The 8,615-nt window shown below is 43.8% G+C and overlaps 2 non-coding genes across 2 annotated transcripts; both read left to right on the forward strand.

The window, feature by feature from the left end:
* The first annotated feature begins 176 nt into the window (after nt 1-176).
* Nucleotides 177-295, forward strand: LOC138360575 (5S ribosomal RNA). Its single transcript, XR_011226488.1, has one exon. It is a non-coding gene; the product is annotated as a 5S ribosomal RNA (ribosomal RNA).
* An 8,201-nt stretch (nt 296-8,496) lies between these two features.
* LOC138360576 (5S ribosomal RNA) lies at nt 8,497-8,615 on the forward strand. Its single transcript, XR_011226489.1, has one exon. It is a non-coding gene; the product is annotated as a 5S ribosomal RNA (ribosomal RNA).

Here is an 8,615-nt window from a genome sequence, read left to right on the forward strand (position 1 = left end):
TGTAAATGGCGAAAGAACATAAACCCAAGACTGAATAAACGATGTTAAATATCCATGCCAAGGAGACAAAAATATGTTAGGATACAATTACCATTAAGACACCACAAGCAGGTCCGTATCCTGCCGCGATGACTTAAAAGAGTTGGTTATTAGCCACAATGTGTAGGCAGTCTCATGCCAACGGCCATACCACGTTGAGAACACCGCTTCTCGTCCGATCAGCGAAGTTAAGCAACGTTGGGTTTGGTTAGTACTTGGATGGGTGACCGCCTGGGAACACCAAATGCTGTTGGCAATAATGTTTTTTGTTTTGTTTTGTTTTGTTTCGTTTGTTTTTGTTTGAATGGCTGGCTCCACGGGAAATTCACGGAGTTGTGTGGAATAAGGCCTGGTAAAATGAATTAATATGTATGTCATGTTTAAAACAAACTCGCTTAATATAGATATTGTGTGAGGCTTTATACAAAAACAAACAACCAAAACAAAACATGTTGTATATATATATATATATATAGCTTAATCCGGGTTTGAACTCGCAACTCCAAGAATACGCATCACTTATATACACTTTACCACTGGACCACTGCTGCAGGACACTAGCTTGATGCTGAGGTATCAATTTAATGACGTAAATGCCATTTCCACAAATAAATGATAATTAAAAAGTATTTGTATGTACAAATCTTTTCTGTTTAAAAGGCTACAATATCAGTTACTGATATAATTTGTGTTAATGTTTCTATACCCACAAGAAGGCATATTTTTGCTTATATGTAAAGGGTACGGAGAAGGAATCCACAGACCATCATTCCCCTCCCCTTCCCTCCCCCCCCCCCCCCCCCCCCCCCCACCCCAACTCCCACCTACTACCACCACCACCACCACCACCACCACCAATCACCACCAATCACCACCAATCACCACCACCAATCACCACCACCACATCTAACCGAAAACCCCCTAACACATCAACCCTCCCCCCAATCAACAGGCGAAATAATAACCCTCAAATGCCTGCCTGCCTGCCTGCCTGCAAGCCAATACTAACGGTCTTCTCAGAAAGAAAATCTCTTTGTATCTGTATTACTTGATGAAATGTATGATTCTAATAATGAAAATAAATTTTGATGTCGGTTGTATGAGCATAATGACCAATATGCACATGATATGAATGAATTAAATAGTGTAGTTTTAAGTAATTAGGTTGTAGACACATTAAGCGGATATGATATTTGACGCGTCCAGAACTGGTGATTTTTGGTTTAGTTTTAAATGCACCACCACCACCACCACCACCACCACCATTGCTTCCCCAGAGCCTAATTAAGGACCGGTAAAAGGAGTCAATATGTATGTCATCTATAAAACCAAAGAATGAATAAAAAAACACACACAAACCTACATAATAGTATTAGGAAGATTGTATGGCAAAAAAAAAAAAGTATTATTCCCATTGGGTCGTTTGAACTCGCGACTTCCAAAACACCAGCCACACACCTTACAACCCAGCCACCATAGAGTTGGTATAATTGTGCAACTTTAGTTATAAAAGTAAAGTTTTCTCACATTGTATTGATAACTTAAAGGTTTTTTTTTTTTTTTGCATGTACAAATCTTATTGTCTGTTCTATGAAAAGGCTTGATGTAAATTATGTATTTTTTGAATGATTGAATTGTAGGCACATTAAGCGGATTCGATATTTGATATATCCAGAAAAGGCGATTTATGTTCAGTTTTAAAATGCATCACCGTTAACGCTAAAGGACTGGTAAAATGACTCGATGTTTGTCATTTTTAAAATAAACACTAAAACAAGGCCCTTAACATATATAATGTTTGAATATAAATTGAATGCATATAAATACAAAGTGGGAGTGGCTGGCTGGCTGGCTGGCTGGCTGGCTGGCTGGCTGGCTGGCTGGCTGGCTGGCTGGCTGGCTGGCTGCCTGGCTGCCTGCTGCCTGCCTGCCTGCCTGCCTGCCTGCCTGCCTGCCTGCCTGCCTGCCTGGCTGCCTGCCTGCCTGCCTGCCTGCCTGCCTGCCTGCCTGCCTGCCTGCCTGCCTGCCTGCCTGCCTGCCTGCCTGCCTGCCTGTCTGGCTGCCTGCTGCCTGGCTGCCTGCCTGCCTGCCTGCCTGCCTTGCCTTGCCTTGCCTTGCCTTGCCTTGCCTTGCCTTGCCTTGCCTTGCCTTGCCTTGCCTTGCCCTGCCCTGCCTTGGCTGCAGCTGGCTGGCTGGCTGGCTGGCTGGCTGGCCGTAAATCAACTCTTAACAACACCACACCACACCACACCATCACTCATCACCCATCACCCACCACCGGCCCCAGTCTCCCAGCCTCTCTTATATACCCGAGCAGGCCCTTTAAATTATTTGAATTGTTGCACTTCGGCCAATGGCAGGCACGATCGCTGCTGCTCAAACATATTCTGGTTCACAAGTATTATATATATATATATATATATATATATATATATATATATATATATATATATATATATATATATATATATATATATATATATATATATATTCATGAAACACATTAAAACCTTGATCATTTATTCATTCATTACGTCTAGTGAAGAATTGCTTTTGTTCATTTGTATGATTAAAAATGGATAGAATATGAATTCCTCGCTTAAAGTAAAATATAAAATATATATTGGATTTATATGATTGGTTAATATTCCAAGTGATGCTGAATATCCCCTATAATTTTGTTTTGTTTGTTTGTTATGTACACATTCCAAATGAAATCAATATAAATGTTATTATTAATGTTTGAAAGTTGATTGTCTACTTGAATCTCTCTATTAAAGTGTGTGTGGCTCCGGATGGAGCCTGGTTATGGTATTTGTCGCGGTGGGTGGCAGAAGTGCTTACTTCTTCTCTGTCTTCTTTGGCAAAAGAACTGCCTGAATGTTTGGAAGAACACCTCCCTGTGCAATGGTTACGCCAGACAGAAGTTTGTTGAGTTCTTCGTCGTTGCGGATGGCCAACTGCAAGTGACGTGGGATGATACGGGTCTTCTTGTTGTCACGTGCGGCGTTACCGGCGAGCTCGAGAACTTCGGCAGCGAGGTATTCCATGACGGCTGCCAGGTAGACAGGAGCGCCAGCACCGACGCGTTCGGCGTAGTTGCCCTTACGCAGCAGACGGTGAATTCTGCCCACGGGGAACTGAAGTCCGGCCCTGCTGGAGCGAGACTTTGACTTGCCCTTCACTTTGCCTCCCTTGCCGCGTCCTGACATTGCTGCTGCTGTTGTGGGTTTGTGGTGTTTTAATGCCGGCCCGCAGATCGAGCTTCGTGTTATATACCCCGCTCAGGATCAAGGGAGTCCGCCACTGACCAATCAGCGCGCTCCGCCACGCGACCCGCTCTGAGCTGAGTCGCGAGCGGGATATAAAAGGAAAGCTCGACTCGCGCAAAAGTTCATTATTGTATCGCAACGCCAGCCAGCACGAGCATCATCATGCCACCCAAGGCATCTGGAAAGGCTGCCAAGAAGGCCGGAAAGGCCCAGAAGGCCATTGCCAAGGGCGATAAGAAAAAGAAGCGCAGGAGGAAGGAGAGCTACAGCATCTACATCTACAAAGTGCTGAAGCAGGTCCACCCCGACACTGGTATCTCTTCCAAAGCCATGTCGATCATGAACTCGTTCGTGAACGACATCTTCGAGCGCATCGCCGCCGAGGCTTCTCGCCTGGCCCACTACAACAAGCGTTCCACCATTACCAGTCGGGAGATCCAGACGGCTGTAAGGCTCCTGTTGCCCGGAGAACTGGCCAAGCACGCCGTCTCTGAGGGCACTAAGGCCGTCACCAAGTACACCTCCTCCAAGTAAACGGCTTACTTACTGCCCTGTGGTGGTGGCTTGGCCTCAAACCAACAAACTCGGCTCCATTGGAGCCACACTTTAATTTCTAAAGAGATTGTGAGTGTTAGACACCAATACTATTATAACAAAAACCTCTGTCACTGAAAGCAAATAGCTATAAAATGAGAATATTTATGAAACTGTCTGTGTGTGTTTCTCTCTCTCAGTCTCTGTCTGTCTGTCTGTCTGTCTGTCTGTCTGTCTGTCTGTCTGTCTGTCTGTCTGTCTTGTCTGTCTGTCTGTCTGTCTGTCTGTCTGTCTGTCTGTGTCTCTCTCTCTCTCTCTCTCTCTCTCTCTCTCTCTCTCTCTCTCTCTCTCTCTCTCTCTCTCTCTCTCTCTCTCTCTCTCTCTCTCAACACATATAAGCACTCGGTATCTTTTTTCTAGAGATTAGAGATTCATTGTTATGTTCCACATTAGGATTACTATGCAGGCCACCCTCTTAGGTTTGAAAATGTCAAGAAAACGGTTAATTTAAAATGTCATCTCCTAACTTAACAGATTAAGCCAGAGGACCGAAAACAGAATAAAACAGGACTGGACAGTATGTCACTTATACAAGCTGCTTTTATTTCTAGTACAGTATGACAATTTTTATTTTGGGGGGGGGGGGGGGTGGGTGATCCTTGACAGTGCATAAGAGCGAAAAGCGACGGCGTTTTGTTTGTAAGAGAACAGGTTGTACTACAAATGACTTGATTTATTGATATCACGTGTATGTATGACACCTAAATTAGTGTATTTGTTTATTTATTTATTTATTTATTTATTATATGTGTAGATGAAGGTTAATTCATATGACTGATGCTAGGAATGTCTGAAATCTCCTTAGAAGGATATTTTGGCCCTGAGAAGGGCCGAGTTTGGTGTATACTAGGGTGGTCGATTTAGCTTATGCACGCTCTCCACGGATACGGCGAGCAAGCTGAATGTCCTTTGGCATGATGGTGACACGCTTGGCGTGGATGGCACAGAGGTTAGTGTCCTCGAAGAGACCGACCAGGTAAGCCTCGGATGCCTCCTGTAAAGCCATGACGGCAGACGACTGGAAGCGAAGATCGGTCTTGAAGTCCTGGGCAATCTCGCGCACCAGACGCTGGAAGGGAAGTTTCCTGATGAGCAACTCGGTGCTCTTCTGGTAACGACGGATCTCACGCAGGGCGACCGTTCCGGGCCTGTAACGGTGAGGCTTCTTCACACCCCCTGTGGCAGGAGCAGACTTGCGTGCTGCCTTGGTGGCCAGCTGCTTACGAGGAGCCTTGCCTCCCGTGGACTTGCGAGCAGTCTGCTTGGTGCGAGCCATGGTGAACAACTGTGGTTTGTGATGGCCGGCGCCGAAAAATTTTTGCTTATATACGCCGTCTCGAGGCGCTTGCTCGAGCGCCATTGGCTGCTCGACTCGCCTACGTCACCCCGTTGCCCCTCCCCTCCTTCCTCTGGCTGCAGCCAACAGGCGGCTCACCTCAATCACTATTATCGCTGATTTTGCTCTATTTTTTGGATTTGTGCAAAAGTCATTTCACAGGGACGTGAAACAGACGAGTAGGCAACTGCAGTTTTGAAAGCGTTGTGAGAAAGCCGTGTCTATTCGACCACAAGCGTAAAGTAAGGGCAGGCAGGAGTTGCAATGCTACTAGTACGTCCGCTTGATGGGATATAGTCGGGAAATCGTGCGGGCATTCGTCAATTCGATTCACACAACTACAACACCATGACTGGACGCGGCAAGGGAGGCAAGGGACTCGGAAAGGGTGGCGCCAAGCGTCATCGTAAGGTGCTACGTGACAACATCCAGGGCATCACCAAGCCCGCTATTCGTCGCTTAGCTCGTCGTGGCGGCGTCAAGCGTATTTCGGGTCTCATCTACGAAGAGACCCGTGGCGTCCTGAAGGTGTTCCTCGAGAACGTCATCCGTGATGCTGTAACCTACACGGAACACGCCAAGAGGAAGACCGTCACTGCCATGGACGTGGTGTACGCTCTGAAGCGCCAGGGTCGTACCCTCTACGGATTCGGTGGATAAGAGCTTGGCTAATCCATCGATTCCACCCACCACCACCTCAAAACGGGACCTAATTAGGTCCCTATACTTTTTTACTGAAGGGCTTAATAGACGATAACATAAATTGTTTTGATATCAGCTAGCACATTGGGTCTTATGAAATCTATTTTTTATCCTCGCATGCTTAAAGGGACTCTGATTGGGGGGGGGGGGGGGGAAGGTTTGTTACGTTATATACTAGCAGAGCAGGATCATTGGGGGGGGGGGGGGGGGTGTGAGGGGGAGAGAGAGAGAGAGAGATCTTTCCCAACTCTTCCTTTTTACATGAGTGAGCTACCCGTTTTATTCATTTTATCCTTCTCAGAGCTGTTTTGATAGTATCCAAATGATGGTAAATGAAAAGGGAGGACACGAATATCTACCCAGAATTCAGGACTGGCAATCGATATGCATGTTTGAGTGAGAAATTTTTCTCTCTCAACTTAGGTATACGTTTATGTCGTACCTAAAAGCGAGAACCACACTATTGGGACAAGTATGCAAGGCCCAATTTTCCTAACAAGCACAGTTAATTTTGTTATTTTCGAACATTTCTTTCCAAATTGGTTTATCCAATTAACAGTATTATATTAAGATCATGAATTGCTGGGTTAGGTTAGGTTAGCTTAGCTTAGCTTAGGTTAGGTTAGCTTAGCTTAGCTTGGGTTAGCTTAGGTTAGGTTAGGTTAGCTTAGCTTGGGTTAGCATAGGTTAGGTTAGGTTTGATTACATTTCTATGTTAGATTTAACTCAAATTCAAAACAATTGCCAGTCATTCGGCTTGTTAGTCAACTTGCCTCTAATAGGGGCAATTTGTCTAACAAGACTATTTAGTTTTGTGTGTATATATATATATATATATATATATATATATATATATATATATATATATATATATATATATATATATATATATATATTATTATTATAGCTTCAAGACTCTGAACCAATATAGAAGCATCAAGAGGAAGTGCTTGTGTTATGGGCCAATAGGCCTTCTGCAGTTACTTCCATTCTTATGTTTTTATTCCCATTGGTTCGTGTTTTATCTTGTGTAAATGTCAATCACCTTACCCAAAACTTTGGTACCATATCACCTCACCCATGTATATATATATATATATATATATATATATATATATATATATATATATATATATGTATATTATATATATATATAATATAGATGTATATTATATATATATATATATATATATATATATATATATATATATATATATATATAATATAGATGTATATATATATATATATATATATATATATATATATATATATATATATATATATATATATATATATATATATATATATAATATACAGAGTAAATCTACCCCAAAAGTAATGATTTATTTGTCTACAAAACTAAACTCTTTTTTGGAATCATATGAGGCCCCTCCACTGAGGGGGGAGGCCTGGATGTTTATTGTCATGTGTATTCATGCTGCTTGCATGTCGTCGTTTATTTTGCCTTTGTTGTTTTTTTGACAGCTTTCTTTGCCTTGGGTGGTTTGGGAGATTTTGAAGCTCTCTTTATTTTGGGCTTTTTGTTCCCAACAACAAGCTGCTGCTGCTGCTGCTTCTTTTTCAAGGCTGTAGGTGGTTTGTTGCTTGTGGCGGCTTTCTTGGGAGTTACCACGGCCTTCTTTGCTGCTGTAGATGGTTTCTTGGTTGTGGTGGCTTTCTTGGGAGTTAGAACGGCCCTCTTCTCTGCTACGGCCAGCTTGAATGATCCACTAGCTCCACTTCCCTTGGTCTGAACAAGAATGCCGTCAGCCACTGCTTTCTTGAGAAATCTTCGGATGTAAATGGCGATCTTGGCAGCCTCGACTTTGTTGTTGGCAACAACGTACTTCTTGATTGCTTGTAGAGACGAGCCCTTACGGTCTTTGAGTGCTGCGACCGCGGCTAGAACCATTTGACTAGTTTTCGGGTGAGCAACCTGGACGCGAGGTTTCCTGGTGGTGGCCACCACAGCAGCAGCAGCCGCAGCCTTCTTGGTAGGCTTTGCTTCTACCATGATGATGATGAACCAACCAAGGTGATGAGAGACGCTCAGACAGTCACGGGGGAATGATGCTGCCGCCGCTTGAGCCGAACCTATTTATGTGCCGGCACGGTACAGAAGCTGCAACCTGGCAACTCGTCCACCAATCACGACGGTTGGTTTTACGGCTCCGAAACCTGGATCCCATATCTTCTCTAAAATAGAAGCATTTGTTCATGTTCTTTGTAAAAGTATCATAAAGCAGGACAGATGAGACAAATATCATAAAAACTGAAGAGCAGATGAGCACACACATGTTTGTATTACAAAAGAAAATCCACAAATTCATTAGAAATTGGCAGGGCAGGCTGAGGAAGTAGGTAGATGTAAAATGTCTGTAAATGGCGAAAGAACATAAACCCAAGACTGAATAAACGATGTTAAATATCCATGCCAAGGAGACAAAAATATGTTAGGATACAATTACCATTAAGACACCACAAGCAGGTCCGTATCCTGCCGCGATGACTTAAAAGAGTTGGTTATTAGCCACAATGTGTAGGCAGTCTCATGCCAACGGCCATACCACGTTGAGAACACCGCTTCTCGTCCGATCAGCGAAGTTAAGCAACGTTGGGTTTGGTTAGTACTTGGATGGGTGACCGCCTGGGAACACCAAATGCTGTTGGCA

Source organism: Procambarus clarkii, unplaced genomic scaffold (assembly GCF_040958095.1).
Source record: "Procambarus clarkii isolate CNS0578487 unplaced genomic scaffold, FALCON_Pclarkii_2.0 HiC_scaffold_115, whole genome shotgun sequence".
NCBI classification, from domain to species: Eukaryota; Metazoa; Arthropoda; class Malacostraca; order Decapoda; family Cambaridae; genus Procambarus; species Procambarus clarkii.